We start from the raw sequence: 23,553 nt of genomic DNA on the forward strand, positions 1-23,553 counted from the left end.
AATATTTCTGTGTTCACAGACCCAGCATTTACTGTTCCTGGAAGACAGTGAATGCATAAGGAAAAGTCAACTTGAGTGACTTATTTAGGGATAAATATCAATAGTTCAAGCACTGGAGAGATCCTCCTTCTTTATGGTTCAGGTATAGACTTGTTTGCAGATGTTTACAAATGTTTGCTACATTCAATTCAAACTCAAATTAAATAATTTCATTGTTTAGTATGGACCAGGTTAGAAGAAATTGTCGATATGGGTATTATGGAAAGAATGGAAAAAATAAAAAAATAAAAAAAAGAATGGACATGGTGTCAGAAACCTGGGCTTAAATCAAGCTCTGTCACTTATTAACAGTGTAGACAAGTCACTTTGGAGGGAGGGAAGAAGTGTTTCAGTTTCTTCAACTTTAAATGGAAAAAAAAGTCAGCCCTGATGACCTTATTACTTTGCCAGTTGTTACAATCAGCAAATGAGAGAATAGAATCATTTTGAAAAGTATATGGTGGTAAATCAGTATAAGGAATAATAATTGTTTTCTCTGCTGATAATAATACTAAGAACTCAACATAATCTCTCATTTGAATGGGGGGTTTAGCATAGGAAACCCAGGCAGGAAAATCCATTTGTTGCTTTTGCCAGAACCCACTCATTGATATGGTATGTCTGAGTCATGGCCTTGCCTCTTTCTTGCCAACTTTATGACAAACTGGAAAAGACCTCAAATTGGATAAGACAAAAAAAAAAATTATTAAATGTCAAACTTGTGGGCCAGATACTTTGAAGGCACGTTTGCATGGATTGGAGCATGAAGGACATGGTTCCCCTGGTGCCAAGAGTTATTTTAAACCCCTTTAAGATGGAGGGTCACAAGCTATTTAGAGACAGAAATCTCCAAACATAGGCAACTGTCTCATCCTGACTCACGAAGATAATTTCGCACTCAACAGTTATTCTCCCATTCTCCTGGCATATAGAGGTTACATTTTATTCCTTGCATGATTCAAAAGGAAAATCCTAATTATCTTAAGTCAGTCCTGACTCCATGTCCCTCTCAACATGTATTTATTGAGCATCTCTTATTAGGTTGGTACAAAAGTAATTGCAGTTTCAGACTGTGAATTTTAGATCATTATAACTAGGCTCTAACACATCTTTATTAATCAAAATTATAATCAACATATTTTTTCTAATGAAAAATAAGTTTGTTTACTCCTGTAGCATAAAAATCTGTGCTTCAGGATTTGATGAACTCTTGGAAAGCATTTCGTGCATCCTGCTAATCATGGAAGCATTTTCACTGCAAATAGTTGTTGAGATGCTTGAAGAAGTAGTAGTCGGTTGGCGAGAGGTCAGATGAATATGGCGGATGAAGCAAAACTTTGTAGCCCAGTTCATTTCAACTTTTGAAGAACTGGTTGCGTGCTGTATAGTCAGGCATTGTTGTGGAGAACTGGACCCTTTCTATTGACCAGTACTGGCTCCAGGCATTGCAGTTTTCAGTGAATTTCATCAATTTGCTGAGGATACTTCTCAGGTATAATGGTTTCACCAGGATTCAGAAAGCTATAGTAGATCAGATGAGCAGCAGACCACCAAACAGTGACCACGACCTTTTTTCGGTACAAGTTTGGTTTTAGGAAGTGCTTTGGAGCTTCTTCTTGGTCCAACCACTGAAGCGGTCATTGCCAGTTGTCTACTTTTCATAGCATGTTACAATCCAGTTGGGAAATGATTCATTGTTATTGCATAGAGTGAAAGAAGACCACACTTCAAGATGAAGAATTTTTGATTTTCAGTTATCTCAAGAGACACTCCCTTATCAAGCTTTTTCACCTTTCCAATTTGCTTCAAATGACAAATGACTGTAGAATGGCCAAACTTGAGTTCTTTGGCAATTTCTCAATTAGTTATAAGATCAGCTTCAATGATCCTCTCATTTGGTCATTGTCAACTTCCAATGGCCAGCCACTGCGCTCCTCATCTTCAAGACTGTCATCTCCTTTGCAAAACCTCTTGAACCCCCACTGCACTGTACATTCATTAGCAGTTCTTGGGCCAAATGCATTGTTCATATTGAGAGTTGTCTTTGCTGCTTTAGGACACATTTTGAACTCAAATAAGAAAATTTCTCGAGTTTGCTTTTTGTCTAACAGCATTTCCATAGTTTTAAATAAATACAAAATAAACAGCAAATAATAAGTCATTAGCAAAAAAAACCATAAAGTGAGAAATGCACATTACAATTACGTGTAGTATAACTACATTTATTTAGAATATATTCCAATATCAAACAGCATCCAATTTCAACAATGTAAAAGCTTCAATTACTTTTACACCAACTTAACATATGTTAGACACTGCTTGAGGTTCTAGGGAATCAGCAGTGAATAAAACACAGCTCCTCCCCTCAGACCATAGGGTAGATAGATAGCAAACAAATAAAATATATATAGTGTTGTATCATACGGAAAGAAGTACTTAAAAATGAAGGGGAATAAGGGTTCAAAGAAAGTCATGATGTCAATGTATGGCAAAAAAAAAAAAAGAAAGTCATGGATGGTAAAGTTTTAAAGCAGAGTAGGGTTTCCTGAGAAGGTAACACTTCAGCAGAGACTTCAATAAAGACAGTTTACAAAATAATTATAAAGGAGATTAAAAAACAAGAAAAAACCATACAAATGGTGAAAGCAAAATAACACACACACACACAAGAAACAAAAACAGAAGCAAAGAAAACAAAAAACAAAAGAACAACCAGACAAACAAAAGAACCCCAAAATGAAATCAGTTAAAAGCAAAACTAACAAAAACACATAACCAAGGCAGAATGCCAACTGAAGAATAAAGCAAAGAAAACAAAACGGACAAAAATGATTTTTAAAAAACTGAACAAAGATAAAAATTATAAACATACCTTGGTACAGCAGTACCTAAAGCCCTTTTGGTGTGCTTTCTATTTATACTTTTTATTACTTCCCTGGTGGCTCAGACGGTAAAGCGTCTGCCTACAATGCGGGAGACCTGGGTTCTATCCCTGAGTCAGGAAGATCCTCTGGAGAAGGAAATGGCAACCCACTCCAGTACTCTGGCCTGGAAAATCCCATGGATGGAAGAGCCTGGTAGGCTACAGTCCGTGGGATCGCAAAGAGTTGGACACAACTGAGCGACTTCCAATATTCAGAGTTTATTTCGAGTTTTTTTTTTTTTTTTTCAAGTAAAGGAAGAACATATAAGGGTGGTCTTCACAGATGTTACTTCTGAGTCATGGGTAAGGCGAATCCACCATCTCATCTTTGCCAGAACTATGATTACATGATTTGTTTGACTAACCCCCAATGTTTGTTACAAGCAGCCGTGTGACATTGTTCTGCCCAATGAGATATGAGCCAAAGTCTGCAGAAGGTATCCAGACATGTTTTTCTTGCTCTTGAAAAGAGATATGTATCTGAAAAGTTGCATACTGTACGAGATTCCAATCATGACATTCTGGAAAAGGCAAGATTATGGAGATGGTAAAGAGTTGTTATCAGAGATAAGAGGGGAGTCAAGGATGACTAAGTGGAACACAGAGAATTTTTAGGTCAGTCAGACTACTTTGTATGATGCTACAGTCATGGATACATGTCAGTATTCATTTGTCCAAAGCTACAGAATGTACAACACCAAGAGTGAGCTCTAATGTAATCTGTGGACTCTGGATGATCATGATGTGTCCCTGCAGGTTCATCAGCTGTACTAAAGTACCCCGGTGGAGTGGGATGCTTCAGTGAGGGAGGCTGTGCCTGTGTGAGGGGAGGAGGTATATGGGAACTTTCTGCTTTCCACTCAACTTTGCTGTGAGCCTAAAATCGCTCTTAAAATAAAAAGACTATAAAAACATAAAGGGAGAGAGGTGGAGATATATGAGCAAAAATAGTAACTCTTCCTTCATTAAGCCTTGTCGTGTAGCAAGCTATCTTGGAAATCACAAGGCCAGCCAGGCCAGGATGGACATAGAGAAACCCAGGCTGTTAAATTACTGAATTGATCAACCCTGGTGCCACCCTAACTTTCCCTATGGTTTAAGCTTGTTGGAACTTTCTATAAATTGCAACCAAAGCACGTTAATTAATATAAGGCTAGTTAATACAAAGAATGCTAATTTGGATAATTATAAACGTCCCAGAGTGGAAGGAAAAGCAGGGCCTGCCCTTGGACGGAGAAAGCCAGTGCACAAGCCAGCCTCTTACATGGTCACTGGTACTCAGGATGACGCCTACTGGGCCGGGCTCTCTTCCCAAGTTACCCTCCACTCCTAAGGAAGCTGAGATGAGTCACTGACACTATGGTCACTCTTCCTGTTCCCAGGAAGGTGCTGACACTGATGTTTTTAGAGGTCCTCAGAGAGCCCAGTCATGAAGCATCTAAGGGGAGACCAAATGGGCTTCCCAGGTGACTCAGCTGGTAAAGAATCCGCCTGCAATGCAGGGACCTGGGTTTGATCCCTGGGTTGGAAAGATGCCCTGGAGAAGGGATAGGCTACCCACTCCAGTATTCTGCCCTGGAGAATTCCATGAACTTTACAGTCCATGGGGTCGCAAAGAGTCAGTCACAACTGACCAATTCTCACTTCACTTCACTTCACTTCATTCTCAGGAAACACTATGCCTCCCACTATGAACACCACCTATCAAAGCCACCTCCACTGTGCTCTTCTCTACAGGTATGCTCTGACCATTCTCACATATAAAGTGTGGATGACACATGCCTGGTGCACCCATACTACACGTGGCTCCACAAAACCATGTGTGTAACTGCATAGGTATCAGTTCAGTTACTCAGTCGTGTCCAACTCTTTGCAACCCCATGGACTGCAGCACCCCAGGCTTCCCTGTCAGTCACCAGCTCCCAGAGCTTACTCAAACTCATGTCCATCAAGTCGGTGATGCCATCCAACCATCTCATCCTCTGTCACCCCTTGTTCTCCCACCTTCAATCTTTCCCAGCATCAGGGTCTTTTCAAATGAGTCAGTTCTTTGCATCAGGTGGCCAAAGTATTGGAGTTTCAGCTTCAGCATCAATCCTTCCAATGAATATTCAGGACTGATTTCCATTAGGATTGACTGGTTGGATCTCCTTGCAGTCCGAGGGGCTCTCAAGAGTCTTCTCCAACACCACAGTTTGAAAGAATCAATTCTTTGGTGCTCAACTTTCTTTATAGTGCAACTCTCACATCCATACTTGACTACTAGAAAAATCATAGCTTTGACTAGATGGATTTTGGTTGGCTAAGTTAATGTCTCTGCTTTTTAATTGCTGTCTAGGTTGGTCATAACTTTTCTTCCAAAGAGCAAGCGTCTTTTAATTTCATGGCTGCAGTCACCTTCTGCAGTGATTGTGGAGCCACAAAAAATAAAGTCAGTCACTGTTTCCATTGTTTCCCCATCTATTTGCCATGAAGTGATGGGACCAGATGCCATGATCTTAGTTTTCTGAATGTTGAGCTTTAAGCCAACTTTTTCACTCTCCTCTTTTAACTGTCATCAAGAGGCTCTTTAGTTCTTTGCTTTCTACCATAAGGGTGGTGTCATCTGTGTCTCTGAGGTTATTGATATCTCTCCCAGCAATCTTCATCCCAGCTTGTGCTTCATCCAGTCCAGCATTTCTCATGATGTACTCTGCATAGAAGTTAAATAAACAGGGTGGCAATATACAGCCTTGACGTACTCCTTTCCCCATTTGGAACCAGTCTGTTGTTCTATGCCCAGTTCTAACTGTTGCTTCCTGACCTGCATATAGGTTTCTCAGGAGGCAGGTCAGGTGGTCTGGTATTCCCATCTCTTTCAGAATTTCCATAGTTTGTTGTGATCCACACAGTCAAAGGTTTTGCATAGTCAATAAAGCAGAAATAGATGTTTTTCTGGAACTCTCTTGCTTTTTCAGTGATCCAGTGGATGTTGCCAATCTGATCTCTGGTTCCTCTGCCTTTTCTAAATCCAGCTTGAACATTTGGACGTTCATGGCTCACGTACTGTTGAAGCCTGGCTTGGAGAATTTTGATCATTACTTCGCTACTGTGTGAGATGAATGCAATTGTGCAGTAGTTTCAACCTTCTTTAACATTGCCTTTCCTTGGGATTGGAATGAAAACTGACTTTTCCAGTCCTGTGGCCACTGCTCAGTTTTCCAAATTTGCTGGCATATTAAGTGCAGCATTTTCAGAGCATTATCTTTTAGGATTTGAAATAGCTCAAGTGGAATTCCATCACCTCCACTAGCTTTTTTCATAGTGATGCTTCCTAAGGCCCACTTAATTTCACATTCCAGGATGTCTGGCTCAAGGTGAGTGATCACACCATCATGGTAATCTGGGTCATGAAGATCTTTTTTGTATAGTTCTTCCATATATTCTTGCCACCTCTTCTTAATATCTTTTGCTTCTGTTAGGTCCATACCATTTATTTCATTTATTTGTGCCCCTTTGTATGAAATGTTCCCTTGGTATCTCTAATTTTCTTGAAGAGATCTCTAGTCTTTCCCATTTTATTGTTTTCCTCTATTTCTTTGCACTGATCACTGAGGAAGCCTTTCTCATCTGTCCTTGCTATTCTTTGGAACTCTGCATTCAAATGGGTATGTCTTTCCTTTTCTCCTTTACTTTTCACTTCTCTTCTTTTCACAGCTGTTTGTAAGGCCTCCTCAGACAACCATTTTGCCTTTTTGTATTTCTTTTTCTTGAGGATGGTCTTGATCACTGCCTCCTGTACAATGTCATGAGCCTCCACCCATAGTTCTTCAAGCATTCTGTCTATCAGATGTAATCTCTTAAGTCTATTTGTCACTTCCATTGTATAATCATAAGGGATTTGATTTATATCATACCTGAGTGGTCTAGTGGTTTTCCCTAATTTGTTCAACTTAAGTCTGAATTTGGCAATAAGGAACTCATGATCTCAGCCACAGTCACCTCCTGGGCTTGTTTTTCCCGACTATATAGAGCTTCTCCATCTTTTGCTGCAAAGAGTATAATCAATCTGATTTCGATATTGACCATGTGTTGATGTCCATGTGTAGAGTCTTCTTTTGTGTTGTAGGAAGAGTGTGTTTGCTATGTCCAGTGCATTGTCTTGGCAAAACTCTGTTAGCCTTTGCCTTGCTTCATTTTGTACTCCAAGGCCAAATATTCCTGTTACTCCAGGTATCTCTTGACTTCCTACTTTTGCATTCTAGTCCCCTATAATGAAAAGGACATCTTTTTTGGTTGTTAGTTCTATAAGGTCTTGTAAGTCTTCATAGAACCATTCAACTTCAGCTTCTTCAGCATACTGGTCAGGGCATAGACTTGGATTACTGTCATTTTGAATGGTTTCCCTTGGAAATGAACAGAGATCATTCCATTGTTTTTAAGATTGCATCCAAGTACTAAATTTTGGACTCTTGTTGACTACGAGGGCTACTCCATTTCTTCTAAGGGATTCTGGCCCACAGTAGTAGATATATTGGTTATCTGAGTTAAATTCACCCATTCCAGTCCATTTTAGTTCACTGATTCCTGAAATGTCAATGTTCAATCTTGCCATCTCTTGTTTGACCACTTCCAGTTTACTTTGATTCGTGGGCCTAACATTCTAGTTTCCTATGCAGTATTGTTCCTTACAGCTTCAGACTTCACTTCCATCACCAGTCACATCCACAACTGGGTGTTTTTTTTCCCTTTGACTCTGTCTCTTCATTCTTTCTGGAGGTATTTCTCCACTGATCTCTAGTAGCGTATTGGTCACCTACCAACCTGGGGAATTCATCTTTCAGTGTCCTGTCTTTTTGCCTTTTCATATTTTTCGTGGAGTTCTCAAGGCAGGAATACTGAAGTGATTGCCATTCCCTTCTCCAGAACATCACATTTTGTCAGACCTCTCTACCATAACCTGTCCATCTTAGGTGGCCCTACACAGCATGGCTCATAGTTTCATTGAGTCAGACAAGGCTGTGGTCCATGTGATCAGTTTGATTATTTTTCTGTGATTATAGTTTTCGTCTTGTCTACCCTCAGATGGATAAGGATAGGAGGCTTATGGAAGCTTCCTGATGGCAGAGACTGACTGAGGGGGAAACTGGACCTTGTTCTGATGGGCAGAGCCATGTTCCATAAATCTTTAATCCAATTTACTGTTGATGGGTGGGCTGTGTTCCCTCCCTGTGTTTGACCTGAGGCCAAACTACGGTGAAGGTAATGAAGATGATGGTGATCACTCAGTGCCCCCAACCCTGCAACAGGCCACCATCGACCCATGCCTCTGCCAGAGACTCCTGGACACTTACGGGCCAGTCTGGGTCAGTCTCTTGTGGGGTCACTGCTCCCTTCTCCTGGGTCCTGGTGTGCACAAGGTTTTGTTTGTGCCCTTCAAGAGTCTGTTTCCCCAGTCCTGTGTAAGTTCTGGCAGCTCTATGGTGGGGTTAATAGTGACCTCCTCCCAGAGGCCTTATGCCATACCCAGGTCTGCTGCACCTAGAGCCTCTGTCCCTGCGATGGGCCACTGCTGGCCTGTGCCTCCACGTGAGACACTCAAACACTCAAAGACAGGTCTGGCTCAGTCTCTGTGGTGTCTCCTGGTAGGCACAACATTTTGTTTGAGCCGTCCAAGCGTCTCTGGCAGGTATGGGGTTTGATTCTACATGTGATTTCACCCCTCCTACCATCTTTCTGCGGCTTCTCCTATGCCCTTGGACGTGGGATATCTTTTTTTGGTGGGATCCAACATTATCCTATCGATGGTTGTTCAGCAGTGAGTTGTAATTATGGAGTTCTCCTAGGAGAAGATGAGCATCCATCCTCCTACTCTGCCATCTTGCCAGAAGCAAGGTATATTGCATAGGCATATCACTGGACAAATATGCAATTTTGCCACATGCCATTTTGTTACTATTGTTCAGTTGCTCAGTCAGGTCTATTATTTGAGGAATGAAAGGACTAACCAGGTGGAATGTTTTTCCTTTCTCCTATCCTTTAAATGTTGTTTTATCCAGGGCCCTACCCTTGGCCTTCAGCCCTCAGATTTCCTGCTTTAAGGATCCTTCTTCCCCTGACCTCAGGCTTACCTAGGCTTTTGCTCCCTCCTGGGCTCTGAGAAAGCATCTCTCTATTCTTCAGCCTAGATATCTTCCCCCCAGTTTTATTGAGATACAGTCAACATACAACACTTTATAAGTTTAAAATGTGTAGCACAGTGATTTGACTTACATGTATTGTGAAATGATTACTACAGTAAGTTTAATTAACATCTACCCTCTCATATAGATACAAAAAAAGAAAATGAAAAAAAAATGTGTGATGAGAACTCCTAGAATCTACTCTTTTAACAGTTTTCATATATAACCTACAACAGTCACCATGCTGTACATTACATGCCTGGTACTTCCTTGGTACCTTTTGACGGCCTTCCTTCAATTTCCCCGCCCCCAGCCCCATCTCTGGTAACCATAAATCTGATGTCTTTTAGGAATTTGAAATTTTTGGTTTTTTAATTTTATATATATATATATATTTTTTTTTTGCCTGTGTGTTTTCTTTTTTCAGTTTTGTTGTAATATAATTAACACATAAACTTTTGTAAGTTTAAAGTGTACAATGTTAAGATTTGATACATACATGTATTGAGAAATGTTTACTACATAAGGTTAGTTAACACATCCTTCACCTCTCAAAATTACAGATTTTTGCTTATGATGAGGCCATTAAAGCTCTACTTTTATAGCAACTTTCAAGTATATGGGCTTCCCTGGTGGCTCAGATGGTAAAGAATCCACCTGCAATGTGGGAGACATGGGTTCAATCCCTGGGATGGAAAGATCATCTGGAGAAGGGAAAGGCTACCCACTCCAGTATTCTGGCCTAGAGAATTCCATGAAGTGTATAGTCCATGGTGTCTCAAAGAGGCAGACATGACTGAGCAACTTTCACTTTCAAGTATATAATCTAGTCTTGTTAACTATAGGAACCATGCTGTACTTTAGATCTCCAGAAGCTATTCATCTTACAGGTGAAAGTTTATACTCTTTGACCAATGCATCCCCGTTTACTCCATTCTTGAGTCCCTGGAAATCACCATTTATTCTCTGTTTCTATGAGGCCAATGTTTTAGATACCACATACAAGTGAGACCATATAATATTCATCTTTCTCTGACGTTTCACTTAACATAATGCCCTCAAGGTCCATCCATGTTGTCTCAAGTGGCAGAATATCCTGCTTTCCTAGGGTTGGATAATATTCCTCTGTGTGTGTGTGTGTGTAATACCATGTCTTCTTTATCTACTCACTCCTTAATGGACACTTAAGTTGTTTTCATATCTTGGTTGTTGTGAATAATGTTGCAGTGAAAATGAGAGTGCAAATATCTCTTTAAGACAATATACCCCAAAGTGAGATTGCTGGATCATACAGTAGTTCTATTTTTAATATTTTGAGGAACCTCTATACTGTTTTCCTTAGTGGCTGTACCAATTTATGTCCACCCACAGGCATGCAGGTTCTGTTTTCTCCATAACCTCTCCATCATGTAATCTCTTGCTTTTGATAATAGTTATTCTAACAGGGGTAAAGGTCTCATGTGCTCTGTCTTATTGTATATATTCAGCCTCAATCTCTTTCTACCCTTTGACACACAATTAAAACAACCAAATCCACTTCCTGTGGCTACTACTGAACTCCCAGTCATTCGTCAGCCCTAGAGTCTGATTTTTTTTTTCTTTTGCCTTACTTATAGTGACTAACTCATCCTGGTTTGCCTAGAACTCTACTGGCTTTAACACTGCATGTTCCATGTCTGGGGAACCCCTGCACCCCAGTCCCAAGCAATGGGAACCATTTGTCACCTTAGCTACCCTTTCATAGAATTTTTTTTGGCAAAGGTCATCTTTGTTTTTAAATCCAATGGGCACTTTTTAAACTTTATCTTCCTTGAGCTCTCTGAATTTTGACACTGTTCACCATTGCTTCCGGCTCCAGTGACTCCACTCTATCCTAATTTTTCCTCTGCATCCTAGTTATTCTCTCTCAGAGGCTCCTCTCTTTCTTTTCTCTCTTTCAATGTTGTTTGCTCAAGGTTCAGTCCTCAGTCTACTTCACCTCTTACCAATGCTCACAGCCTCCCTGTGAGGGAGCAACCTCATTTGCTCTGTTGATGTCACCTCCCATTTCTGTGACTGCAGTTTATCAATCTTTGTCTGAGAGCCTCTCAGGAGCCCCCAACCCCACTACAGTCAACTCTTCTGGAGCCTCACATCAGTATTGGGTGTGCAGACTGGCAGGACTGATAAATAGCCTTTCTTTGCCGACTATTAACAAGGCTTGTTTACATCAGAGTGTAAGACAGGTTACACTGGGAGATACACAAAGATAAATAACATGTTCTCTGGCCTTAAGGTACTGTTTTCAGTCTAATAGGAAAGACTGATTGCCTTGCAACTCCCACTAATTCAAAAAGAAAGAACCACAGTGAAGTCCAACTATGGCAAAAGAGAGTTCAAAGTAGGAAAAGTTCATATCTAGCTGGAAAATCAAGAGTGCTTTGAAAGAGTTAGGTATTTAAGCTGCATCACGAGAGTGACTAAGTCATGCAGTGTCAACAGGAAGCACACCGCAAATGACAGCATTTATGTGCACAAATGCAGAGGGGCAAGACAACATGGAGAACGTTTGGTCTGGAGGGCTACTGGGTTGTATGTGTCCTCATGTGTGCACACGCCCTCAGAATAAAAGTGCTGAATTAGAAATTGCCATAACTACTGTTTGTCCCCATTAACAGTGATCACCAACAGCTTATAAATCATTACGTTTTGTCCACATCCGTATGCAGTGTATCCTCCACAAGTACAGGGATGGGGTCTGTATGTTCACTGCTGTGTCCCAGCATCTACCATGTAAATATTTTGAATTAGTTATGAATAGCACAAACTGTGGTTTCAGGGTCTCCAGCTGAAGGGAAAGTCTGTGGTGATGTGTCTGCCTCCTTCAGACCCCTTCATCTCTAGTTCCTTCTGTGGCTAAGTAGTGAGTGGGTCTCCCAGGCACATGTCCTCTTACAGGTTGACTTTCCAGATTCCTGAAGAGCCCTAAATGTTTCCAAAGTCTTTTCAGGAAAGCATGACAGTTTCATGACTCTCTAGGCAAGCCACAGAGCAACTGCTTTGTTGTAGCAAGAGTGAGGCCTCTTTTTCGGCACCTGGATGCCTCCTTCTTTGCCTGCGACTTCTCTTTAGCTTCCTCCATGTGTCTGGTCTCTCTGGACCCTGACAATTATCCCGTATATTAGGGGCTGGCCCAGGGAAAAAGACACCCCCAGCATGACCACCACAGGGTATACTACTTTATTAAGTCAGAGACTATTGAACACAGCATGCAAAATTATACAAATGTTCATGCATATGCATGTGAATGTTAATTATATGAAATTTATGTTCTGACCTCCTGGGGCTGGAAATATGGTAACTTTAATCAAGGGTTCCCTGAGGGAGGTAATGTTGACAACTTGCCTGAGACGTGAGGGGTTCCAGGTGTGTTTGTGAAGGAACTCTTCTGTAAGCAGCTGCTTTTTATCTCTACTTTCAATCACTGTTCACCAACAGCTCTTGCAAAATCCCTTTAATGAACTGGGTACTGTGTCGAGCATTACTGCCTGCCTTTCTCTACTTGTATGACTCTCATCTGTACAGTATATACTTTTCAAAGCACTTTGGAATGAGGCAATATGCATTAACTCATTCAATTTTCTAAGTATGAGGTGAGGAAGAAGAGGTATTACTATGCCCCTTTTCTAGATAAAGAATCTGAGGACATTCCGAAGCAATGACACTAGAAGGAAGCATATTGTCTAAACCAAAGCCAGTACCTGTAACGTATGCTCCAAGTTGGACCCTACACACCTAAGGCCAGGTCTAAGGTTCCAAACATCTGTGTCTGATCCCAGCTATTCCCCAAAACTAGCTTGTAAAACTTCATCACCCTTCAAATGTTTGTTTCCCTCACTACTAAATGAAACCATTGGATGAATCAGTTGTTCTCCACTTGGGCTGCACATTAGAATCACCAAGGGAGCTTTTAAAAATTCCCATGCCCAAACTACACCCTGCAACAGTAAAATCCAGACTCTGGGGCTAGAATATTCAGATTCACCCATGTTTGTTTAATGCTCCCTTGGCTACTCGAAAATGTAGCCAAGGTTGAGAATATTGGCTCTGAACTAAATAATCACTTAGATTTTTCAACACACAGTGCACTTCCATCTGAAGACAATTTGCAGCCTCTGATCAAAATAGATGTTTATTAATTGAGCTGTCCCCAAAGAAACCCATTTAACATTGTCTAACTAAGCTTCTCTCATTCAGGTGTGACCAATGAAAGCCTCTCCTTGTGTGACAGTTATGAAGATGCTGTTAATCTCCCAGAGTACTCACGTATTCTGAAAAACACCCCATTCGTGGTCCACCTTGAAAAAACAATTTTGAATAACTTGATTCCCTAAGCTGTTTGGGGATGTCAGTTTATGCCTTAGGAAATACTCTTGCAAAGTACCAGAATCTGACAGCTCATTCCCAGATGAGATGATGGCCACTACTGCTTACCTCTCTTGGGTTTGGTTGCCGCTATAGAATTAGCATTCTCTTCAGATGTTCTGTCTAGAGTAAAAACAGAGAAACTTCCACATATGTTTAACAGGTTTCAGATGTTTTGAAGAGCCAACCATGAAAGTAAACCATAAATGTATAAAATACAGCAGACTACACAAAGGCACAAAATGCAAAAGCAAGAAAAGCAAATACATTTGAATACATCAGACTTTTAAATGACAAAAGAGTCCATAGACTAAACATTTTAAAATATAGGTTGGGAAGAAATATCTATTGCATATATAAGAAATAGAAATGTGGACTATGTAAAGAAGTCTAATAAATCAACAAAACAAGGACAAATAGCCCCAAATAAAAGCAAATTAAGACATGAGGAGGTAATTTGTAGAAGAAAGACAAATAGCCGATGAGAAAAGATTCACAGCCTCACTAGTAATCAAGGGAAAGCAAATTAAATAATAACAAGGCATCATTTCTCACACATGAGATTGGCACAAATGTAAAAAGATTGATAACAACAGGTCTTTCTGAGAAATAGCAAAAGGTGTATTCTTGCACACAGTTGGTGAGGAAATAAATTGAAAAAGCCTTTTTGGAGGACAATTTGGAGTAGCTAATCAATTTTTTTTTTAATTTACATTCTCTCCCACCAGCAATTCCACTTCTGGTCTCTACATTGAAGAATGACTTGTAATGCCATGCTGTTTACAACAGGAAAAAAATTGGGCAAATTCTAAATAGCTATCAAATGCCTATATGTAAATACAAAGAAAAACATCTTTAACTCCACTGTGGTTAGTCGCTCAGTCGTGACCAACTCTTTGTGACCCCATGGACTGTACCCCACCAGGTTTCTCTGTCCATGGGGATTCTCCAGGCAAGGATACTGGAGTGGGTTACCATGCCTGCCTCCAGGAGATCTTCCCAATCCAGGGGTCAAACCCAGGTCTCCCACACTGCGGGTGGATTCTTTACCATCTGAGCCACTAGGGAAGCCCAGGGGAATGGGTATATGGTGGTCAAAGTGTACTGCATTGGGAATTCCCTGGAGGTCCAGTGGTTAGGATTCTGCTTCCACCACAGGAGGCATGAGTTCCATCCCTCATTGGACAACTAAGATCCCACGTGGCTGTGGCCATAAAACAAACAAAAAAACATGAACTGCTTTATCTGCCCTATTTCCTCTCCCCCCCCACCCCCCACTTCTTGCATAAAATTGTCTTAATGACAGGGCCCAACTCATATGGTTGTATGTTTTAGATGAGTGAATATGCATAAAGCATTCAGTGCCTATCCCACACTAACTATTCAAACACACGTCATTGGGAGTATTTTTGTCACCTTACGCATTAGAAATTTAATAACTCCCTGTTACCCAGGAGTGTCTTCTTGCTTCTGCTCTGCCCTTGCTGTCAGAGGCCTCTATCACCTACCCTGGCTCCTGGGGAGTCTTTTAAAAGTCATTCCTTCTCCATTCATGCAGTGATCCCTGCAATGATCACTGCAAATAATGACCCTGGGTTTATACGACACAGGACATGTGCTTTCTCAAGCCTCTGAGGCACAGCATCATGGGAAATATGCAAATATCAGTCTTCACACTTAGTAAGAATGCTTTGCCAACTAGCAGGTTGCTTCTCCAAGAAAACCTGTCTTCCTCTTTTTCAGAAAAGACCCCAGGCTGGATGTGGGGTGGGGGCTAGAAGTGGGGAAGGGAAAGAATAAAGGAGCATCACATTTTTGTTTCAGACAAATGCTTAGTCAGACTTTGGAGACAGTGTTTCTCAGCTTCTTCCCTGAAATGCATGGACATTTTAGCCCTGGAAGAATGTAACGGCAACCACAAAGAAAATGCTTTTCAGTAAATTAATTTTTCTCACAGCACTAAGGAGGCAGTGGCCAAGGATAGGGGGAGGGCTGATGTTAGAGCTTGGTAACTTGGCACCGCCCCAACAAGGAAACTACACTGAGGACTCCAGTGGTGAATGGTTGCTCAGGGAAACCGGGAAGAAAGTGAAGAGCTGCCACACTAGGAAATGTGCAGTGCCTTACTGGAGATCTGTTTATTTCTTTTTATCTCCAGTTGCTTGCTCTAACATACTTTTTTTTTTTAAACTTTAACTTTGCACATAAGATGACCAATTTGTATCAACCTTATCAGTTTTTCCTCCCTGCTCACTGGAAACCCTGCTTCCATTTTCCCTCCTTTCCCAGAAACCCTTTTGACCAATATGAGGTCTTTATCCCATTTACCTTTTGATGAATTTGACTCAGTTGACTTCTCATCCCCTGAAGGAGAATTTACCCAGAGATTTGTCCCTTTTCCCTGCCTTTCTTCTCTTCCTCTCCATTAATGCTCAAATTTTCATTTCTATTCAGAGCAAGTGGTCTCAGAGCTTCCTTGAAGGAACTAAAGAGAAGTGTTAGTCACTGAGCCATGGTTGACTCTTTGCAACCCCATGGTTTGTAGCCCTCCAGGCTCCTCTGTGCATGAAATTCTCCAGGCAAGAATACTGGAGTTGGTAGCCATTTTCTTTTCCAGGGGACCTTCCCCATCCAGGGATTGAACCCAGGTCTCTTGCATTGGAGGCAGATTCTTTAGCATCTGAGCCACAAGGGATTCCTTGCAGACTACAATTCTAATGCATGGCTACTACTTCCAAAGCTCTGTATCTCTAGCTCCATCTTTCTTGGTTCCCTCCAAAGTCCCAGCTATCCGCTGGACACTAAAGTGTTAGGGAATCCCCCTTGTTTCCTTCGCCAATGTAAATCTCACCAAGTCCTACCTTGTCTAAGCCTTTCAGGACCTCTCCAGTCAGAAGAAATTTCTCCTAGTTTGAATTCCTATGGCATTTAACATCTGTATCTCTTAAATACCCCTCCATCTATGTAGTCTTTGAAGAGCTACAAGGAATTTATGAGGTACTGACAGATGAAGCTGTATGCTTGTGTTCAGAGAAACAGCTTTACCTTCTAGGTGTAGTGCTAGGCATAGAGAATGCAGAGTTGATCAAAAAGGGTCCCTCCTTTCATGGGTTCTTGAGAAAACACAAATTTAGGCACATTTTTCTCCCTTGGGTGAATTGGATAGTTGGAAAGTACTATCATTTGCTCCTTTTGGGGTCAGTTGCACCTAATTCCTGAACTAGTCTCAGGCCCTTTGATGAGATAGCATGTACATAATACCTTTATCTGGACAAATTTTAGGTTAATTCCTCAGGGCAATTAGCTTCATGGCATAATAGTAATTTCTCCTTGGTATATTTCCCTAGTTTCTTTTCTTACCACTATAGGAAATATCAAATATACAGGACAAGTAGCCAATACAAAATTATACTAAAATGTATGTTGCTGTTGTTTGGCTACTAAGTTGTGTCTGACTCTCTTGTCACGCCATGGACTGTAGCCTGCTAGGCTCTTCTGTCCATGGGATTTCCCAGGCAAGAATACTGGAATGGGTTGTCGTTTCCTTCTCCAGGGGTCTTCCCAACTCAGGGATCAAACCTAGGTCTCTTGCATTGGCAGGTGGGTTCTTTACCACTGAACCACCTGGTTTACTGCCCAACTAAAATGTATATTTAAGAGAAAATGCTGTATAACATATACATTTCACATTAAATATGCAGACCACATCTAGACACTGAGAATTCCTTCAAGATCCCAGCTTCTAAAGCTCATTCACTTTGCCTACCACAACTGCTAATACTAATTTCCAAAGTCTCAGATTTCCAATTATCTTAGCTATCTTAACTCTACTATATTTGTTGATTTAGATTCTACCTAAACCTTCTCTGGAAGCACCTATATCAGATTTTATGTTGCCCTGGTCCACAAGATACTCCAAATATTTAGACTGAACAGAAAATGGTCCCTGAGTTTAGAAGCACTATTTCTCCATACCATCTAGATGTTAGTGGCCAGTTTTTAGGCTCTTTTCCTTTGACTCAGAACTTTCAAACCTGTACACATTTTTTAAATTCTTTTACAATTTTTTCTGATTGTTTTAATTGAAGGATAATTGCTTTACAGAATTTTCTGGTTTTGTGTCAAACATCAACATGAATCAGCCATAGGTTTACATATATCCCCTGCCTCTTGAATCTCCCTCCCGTCTCCCTCCCCACCCCACCCCTCTAGGTGGATACAGAGCCCCTGTTTGACTTCCCTGAGCCACATAGCGAATTCCCATTGGCCATCTATTCTATGTATGGTAGTGTAAGTTTGCCTGGTACTCTCTCCATCCATCTCACCCTCTCCTCCCTTCTCCCCAAAGTGTGGTAGCTGTACAATATTGTATAAATTACTGGTGCACAATATTGTGAATCATGCTTTTTAATGGTTCTATTTCATTTATAGTAATTATATTGAACAAAATATTAGCTATATTCCACATGTTGTGCAATATAGCCTTGTAGCTTATTTTACGGGGTCGCTAAGAGTTGGACACGACTGAGCGATTTCACTTTCACTTTTCACTTTCATGCATTGGAGAAAGAAATGGCAACCCACTCCAGTGTTCTTGCCTGGAGAATCCCAGGGACGGGGGAGCCTGGTGGGCTGCCATCTATGGGGCCGCACAGAGTCGGACACGACTGAAGCAGCTTAGCAGCAGCAGCAGCTTATTTTATATCTAATAGTTTGTACCTCTTAATCCACTACCCTTATATTGCCCCTCCCCACTTCCCTCTCCCCACTGGTAACCACTAGCTTGTTCTCCAAATCTATGAGTCTGTTTTGTTGTTGTTGATGTTGTTGTTATATCACTAGTTTGTTGTATTTTTTTTAGATTCCACAAATAAACCATATCATACAGTATTTGCTTTTCTCTCTCTGACCTATTTCACTTGGCATAATATACTTCAAGTCCATCTGTGTTGCTGCAAATAGCAAAATTCCCTTATTTTATGGCTGAGTACTATTCTGTTGCATATATATCACATCTTTATCCATTCATCTATTAATGGTGAACACTAAGATTGTTTTGATACTGTACTCAGTTCAGTCGCTCAGTTGTGTCCGACTCTTTGTGACCCCAAGGACTGCAGCACACCAGGCTTCCCAACCATCACCAACTCCCAGAGCTTACTCAAACTCATGTCCATCGAGTTGGTGATGCCATCCAACCATCTGATCCTCTGTCGTCCCTTCTCCTCCCACCTTCGTCTTTTCCAGCTTCATGGTCTTTTCAAATGAGTCAGTTCTTTGCATCAGGTGGCCCAAGTATTGGAGTTTCAGCTTCAGCATCAGTCCTTCCAATGAACACCCAGGACTGATCTCCTTTAGGATGGACTGGTTGGATCTCCTTGCAGTCCAAGGGACTCTCAAGAGTCTCTCCAGCACCACAGTTCAAAAGCATCAATTCTTCAGTGCTCAGCTTTCTTTATAGTCCAACTCTCACATCCATACTTGACTACTGGAAAAACTACAACTTTGACCAGGTGGATTTTGGTTGGCAAAGTTAACGTCTCTGCTTTTTAATATGTTGTCTAGTTTGGTCATAGCTTTTCTTCCAAGGAGCAAGTGTCTTAATTTCATGGCTGCAGTCACCTTCTGCAGTGATTGTGGAGCCACAAAAAAATAAAGTCAGTCACTGTTTCCATTGTTTCCCCATCTATTTGCCATGAAGTGATGGGACCAGATGCCATGATCTTAGTTTTCTGAATGTTGAGCTTTAAGCCAACTTTTTCACTCTCCTCTTTTAACTGTCATCAAGAGGCTCTTTAGTTCTTTGCTTTCTGCCATAAGGGTGGTGTCATCTGTGTCTCTGAGGTTATTGATATCTCTCCCAGCAATCTTCATCCCAGCTTGTGCTTCATCCAGTCCAGCATTTCTCATGATGTACTCTGCATAGAAGTTAAATAAACAGGGTGGCAATATACAGCCTTGACGTACTCCTTTCCCTATTTGGAACCAGTCTGTTGTTCTATGCCCAGTTCTAACTGTTGCTTCCTGACCTGCATATAGGTTTCTCAGGAGGCAGGTCAGGTGGTCTCGTATTCCCATCTCTTTCAGAATTTCCATAGTTTGTTGTGATCCACACAGTCAAAGGTTTTGCATAGTCAATAAAGCAGAAATAGATGTTTTTCTGGAACTCTCTTGCTTTTTCAGTGATCCAGTGGATGTTGCCAATCTGATCTCTGGTTCCTCTGCCTTTTCTAAATCCAGCTTGAACATTTGGACGTTCATGGCTCACGTACTGTTGAAGCCTGGCTTGGAGAATTTTGATCATTACTTCGCTACTGTGTGAGATGAATGCAATTGTGCAGTAGTTTCAACCTTCTTTGACATTGCCTTTCTTTGGGGTTGGAATGAAAACTGACTTTTCCAGTCCTGTGGCCACTGCTCAGTTTTCCAAATTTGTTGGCATATTGAGTGCAGCATTTTCAGAGCATCATCTTTGAGGATTTGAAATAGCTCAAGTGGAATTCTGTCACCTCCACTAACTTTGTTCGTAGGGATGCTTCATAAGGCCTGATTGATTTCACATTCCAGGATGTCTGGCTCTAGGTAAGTGATCACACCATCATGGTTATCTAAATCATGAAGACCTTTTTGGTATAGTTCTTCTGTGTATTCTTGCCACCTCTTCTTAATACCTTCTGCTTCTGTTAGGTCCATACCATTTCTGTTGTTTATTGTGCCCATCTTTGCATGAAATGTTCCCTTGGTACCTCTAATTTTCTTGAAGAGATCTCTAGTCTTTCCCATTCTATTGTTTTCCTCTATTTGATACTGTATACATTATTTTAAAATAATCATTTATTTCACTTGTTGGAACTCTTCCACTTCTGTTCCCTCTTAGATATGTTCTCCCTTTTCTCTGTATTTGCTCCCTTAAGTGATTTCAGGTTCTCCCTGAACCATTCTCATAGCCAGTCAATTTCAAAAGATTTTTCTCTACACATAGCATTCCCATATTATGGCCTCCTTCCATATACATCATTTCATGTTCCATCTTTTATTCCTCTAACTACCAGCTCCAAGTTATTCCTTCTGCATCAGAACTCCTGTAAGGACATTCTGATTCTATTGTACATACCACCTTCTGTCTCAGTTTAGAATTACTCAGCTTCATAGCTGATATCTCCAGTGTATTATAAATTCCTTAAGAACAGGATCTGTGGCTGACTCATATTTCTATTTGCCAGAGCACCTAGTACAATGCCTAGCTTATGATAGTCATTCAGATATTTTTGTTGAATGAACTGATGATTAATTGGTAGGTGGGTGGATGGACGGATCGATGAAAGGTAGGGAATATGAGGTGAAGTGGAAAAACTTTGGACTTAGATTCCAAGGAATGGAGCTCAAATCCAGTTCTTCTGCTTCTCCTACTGTGATCCTGGGCATGCCTTATGCCTCTTTGGGTGTCAATTTCTCCAAAGGAGAAATGAGGATAGTAGGAGCTGCCTTACCTAAGATTGTTCTGAAAATCAACTGTATTTTATGTGAAAGTGCTTTATGAACTCTAAAGAACCTACAAAAAAAAAAAGAAGGAATCAAATGGTAACACGAAAGCTTTCCACGTAAATTGTATTCAGAAGCATTCAGATAATTTCTTTCTCTGATACCATGACAAAAATACTCTCATCCTCTGCAAGATAGGTCAAAGACTAAAAATATAAAGACAGTTAAGTACATTAGCATCAACCACAGTTTAAGTTGTCTTCAAAGTAGCAAGTAGGAGTGAATTTTGATAACTAGTTATGTTTACAGCACTGTTATCTTATATTACAAATAAATTACAGTATCTTTTATTATGAATTTGTGTTGAAAAGCATAAAAAAAATCTTGAATGTGTTTTGCAAACATGAGGTTGCTTTTATCTTTCCACAGCGGGGGTCTGTTGGGTGTTCTGCCTGCCTTAAAAATGCAACATGCACACAATATTTCTCAGGCCTTAGCAGCCAAAAGGGAAGGTTGAGGGCATCCAACCAAGCTGTAGATCTCTGTCTCTGCCTATGCTTTCTGAGCTGAGGAGACTCCAGCTGATACCTCTTAGTTCTCAAACCCTAGATCTCTGTGTCAGTGTGATTCTCCCCCACAGCTGTTTGGGCACTGTTCTTCTCATGGGGTGTGCAAATAGAATCCAGATTGCTGTTTCCTTCATACAGCTACCAGTGACCTTGAGGAGCTCTGGAGCCAATGTGTGACTTATGGGAGGTGGTCTGGGAAGTCTGGCTCCCTGACCCATTCTTTCACAGATTTCTCCCTTTGAGATGTGACCACTTCAAGTCCAGTGGGGAAATACTCCTCACCTGCAAAGTAATTCCATTCTTGTTTTCACTCCCCTTTCAGGTCTTGGGCAAAAAGACCTGGTACAAGGGGTAGAACCAACAGAAATGTGAGTAGGATACCTCCTATCATACTTCCCCCTGCAACAATGATCCTATATCCACAGCTCAGACATGCTTTTCTTAATGGTCTCATCTCTTAAGCTAAATTCCTTCCAATGAGGATCCTTGGACCAATGGACCCATCCTTTCCATTGATAAGTTTGCATTCCCAGATAACAGCATAAGACTCTGAAAATAAGTTCATCGTGTATTACCTGTGCTAAGTATGAGTCGTCACCCAGAACAAATATCATAAGACCTCATATATAGGATCTTTTATAGAGGCTGCTTTTTTTTCCCCCTCTTGTGGGTAGAGACATTATACCATGGTTCTTAAAATGAGGGACTTAAGAGCTAATGTGTGCTCAGTCTCTCAGTTGTGTCCAGCTCTTTGTGACCCTATGAACTGTAGCCCACCAAGCTCCTCTCTCCATGAAGTTTTCCAGGCAAGAATACTGGAGCAGGTTGCTATTTCCTACCCCAGGGGATCTTCCCGACCCAGGGATCGAACCTGCATCTTCTGCTTTGGCAGGCAAATTCTTTACCACTGTGTCACCTGAGAAGCCCAAGAGCCAGGATACCTGCATTCAAATTTTAACTCAATTTTGAGTAAGCTTTTTTAGCCTCTCCAGTGCCAATTTCCTTATCTATACATTGGAGGGATGATAACATCTATCTCATAGTATGGTTGTGAGGATTATAAAAATTGTTCATAAGCTAGATCATACACCAAGTCTCAACTAATTTTGAAATATTGAAATCATTCAAAGTATATCCCCTGGAATTCAGTTAGAGATGAATAACAAAAAGATTACTAGAAAGTGCCCCCAAAAGTGAAAGTGTTAGTTGCTCAGTTGTGCCCAACTCTTTGTGACCCCATGGACTGCAGCCCACCAGGCTCCTCTGTCCATGAGATTTTCCAGGGAAGGATACTGGAGAGGTTTGCCATTTCCTTCTCCAGGGAATCTTCCCGACCTAGGGATCAAATCCAGATCTCCTGTACTTCAGGCAGATTCTTTATCAACTGAGCTACCAGAGAGGCCCAAGAAAATGCCCAACTGATTGGAAATTAGTCAACTCATTGCTCAAATAGGGTATTCAACCTGTGTCTACCTGGTTTTCCTACATGCACTGTATACCTCAATTATCAGTATAAGTAAAAGATGAAAACAGAAGCTACCCAAGCAGGAAGCCTAACAAAATGCTGCCTAACGGATGCCCCCCTTAGCCATCACGTGCAGACAAGTAAGTAATATAGGACTTTGAAAGGCTTGGGCTTCCTCCTTCACATGGGAGCATATGTTCACAGTAAACAGGAGGATGTCACTCATTCTTAATACACACATTTGTACAAACACACAGCTAGGTGAATTTCTGTAATCATTTTCCAAGAAAACAAACACATTTTGCAGATTCCTGCAAAAAAAGGGCTTTTATAAGCAATGTACAGTTTACTCAGTTCATCTCTCCGTTCAATAAATATAGGAATCACAGGAGGACAGGACTGGAGATTAAAGATACCGGTTTCTGGGAAGTAGAACTAACAGGCTGGAGGCCTGGTGGGCCAGGAGGGGTGCTAGCTGATTCACGGTTGTGATAGCTGGAAGACCGTGCA

At 41.1% G+C, this 23,553-nt stretch overlaps 1 pseudogene; it reads left to right on the forward strand.

Moving 5' to 3' along the window:
- The first annotated feature begins 249 nt into the window (after window positions 1-249).
- The window catches only part of LOC133074551 (POU domain, class 5, transcription factor 1-like), a 62,915-nt pseudogene continuing 39,611 nt past the window's right edge, over window positions 250-23,553 (forward strand).

This window comes from Dama dama, chromosome 20 (assembly GCF_033118175.1).
Source record: "Dama dama isolate Ldn47 chromosome 20, ASM3311817v1, whole genome shotgun sequence".
Taxonomy (NCBI): domain Eukaryota; kingdom Metazoa; phylum Chordata; class Mammalia; order Artiodactyla; family Cervidae; genus Dama; species Dama dama.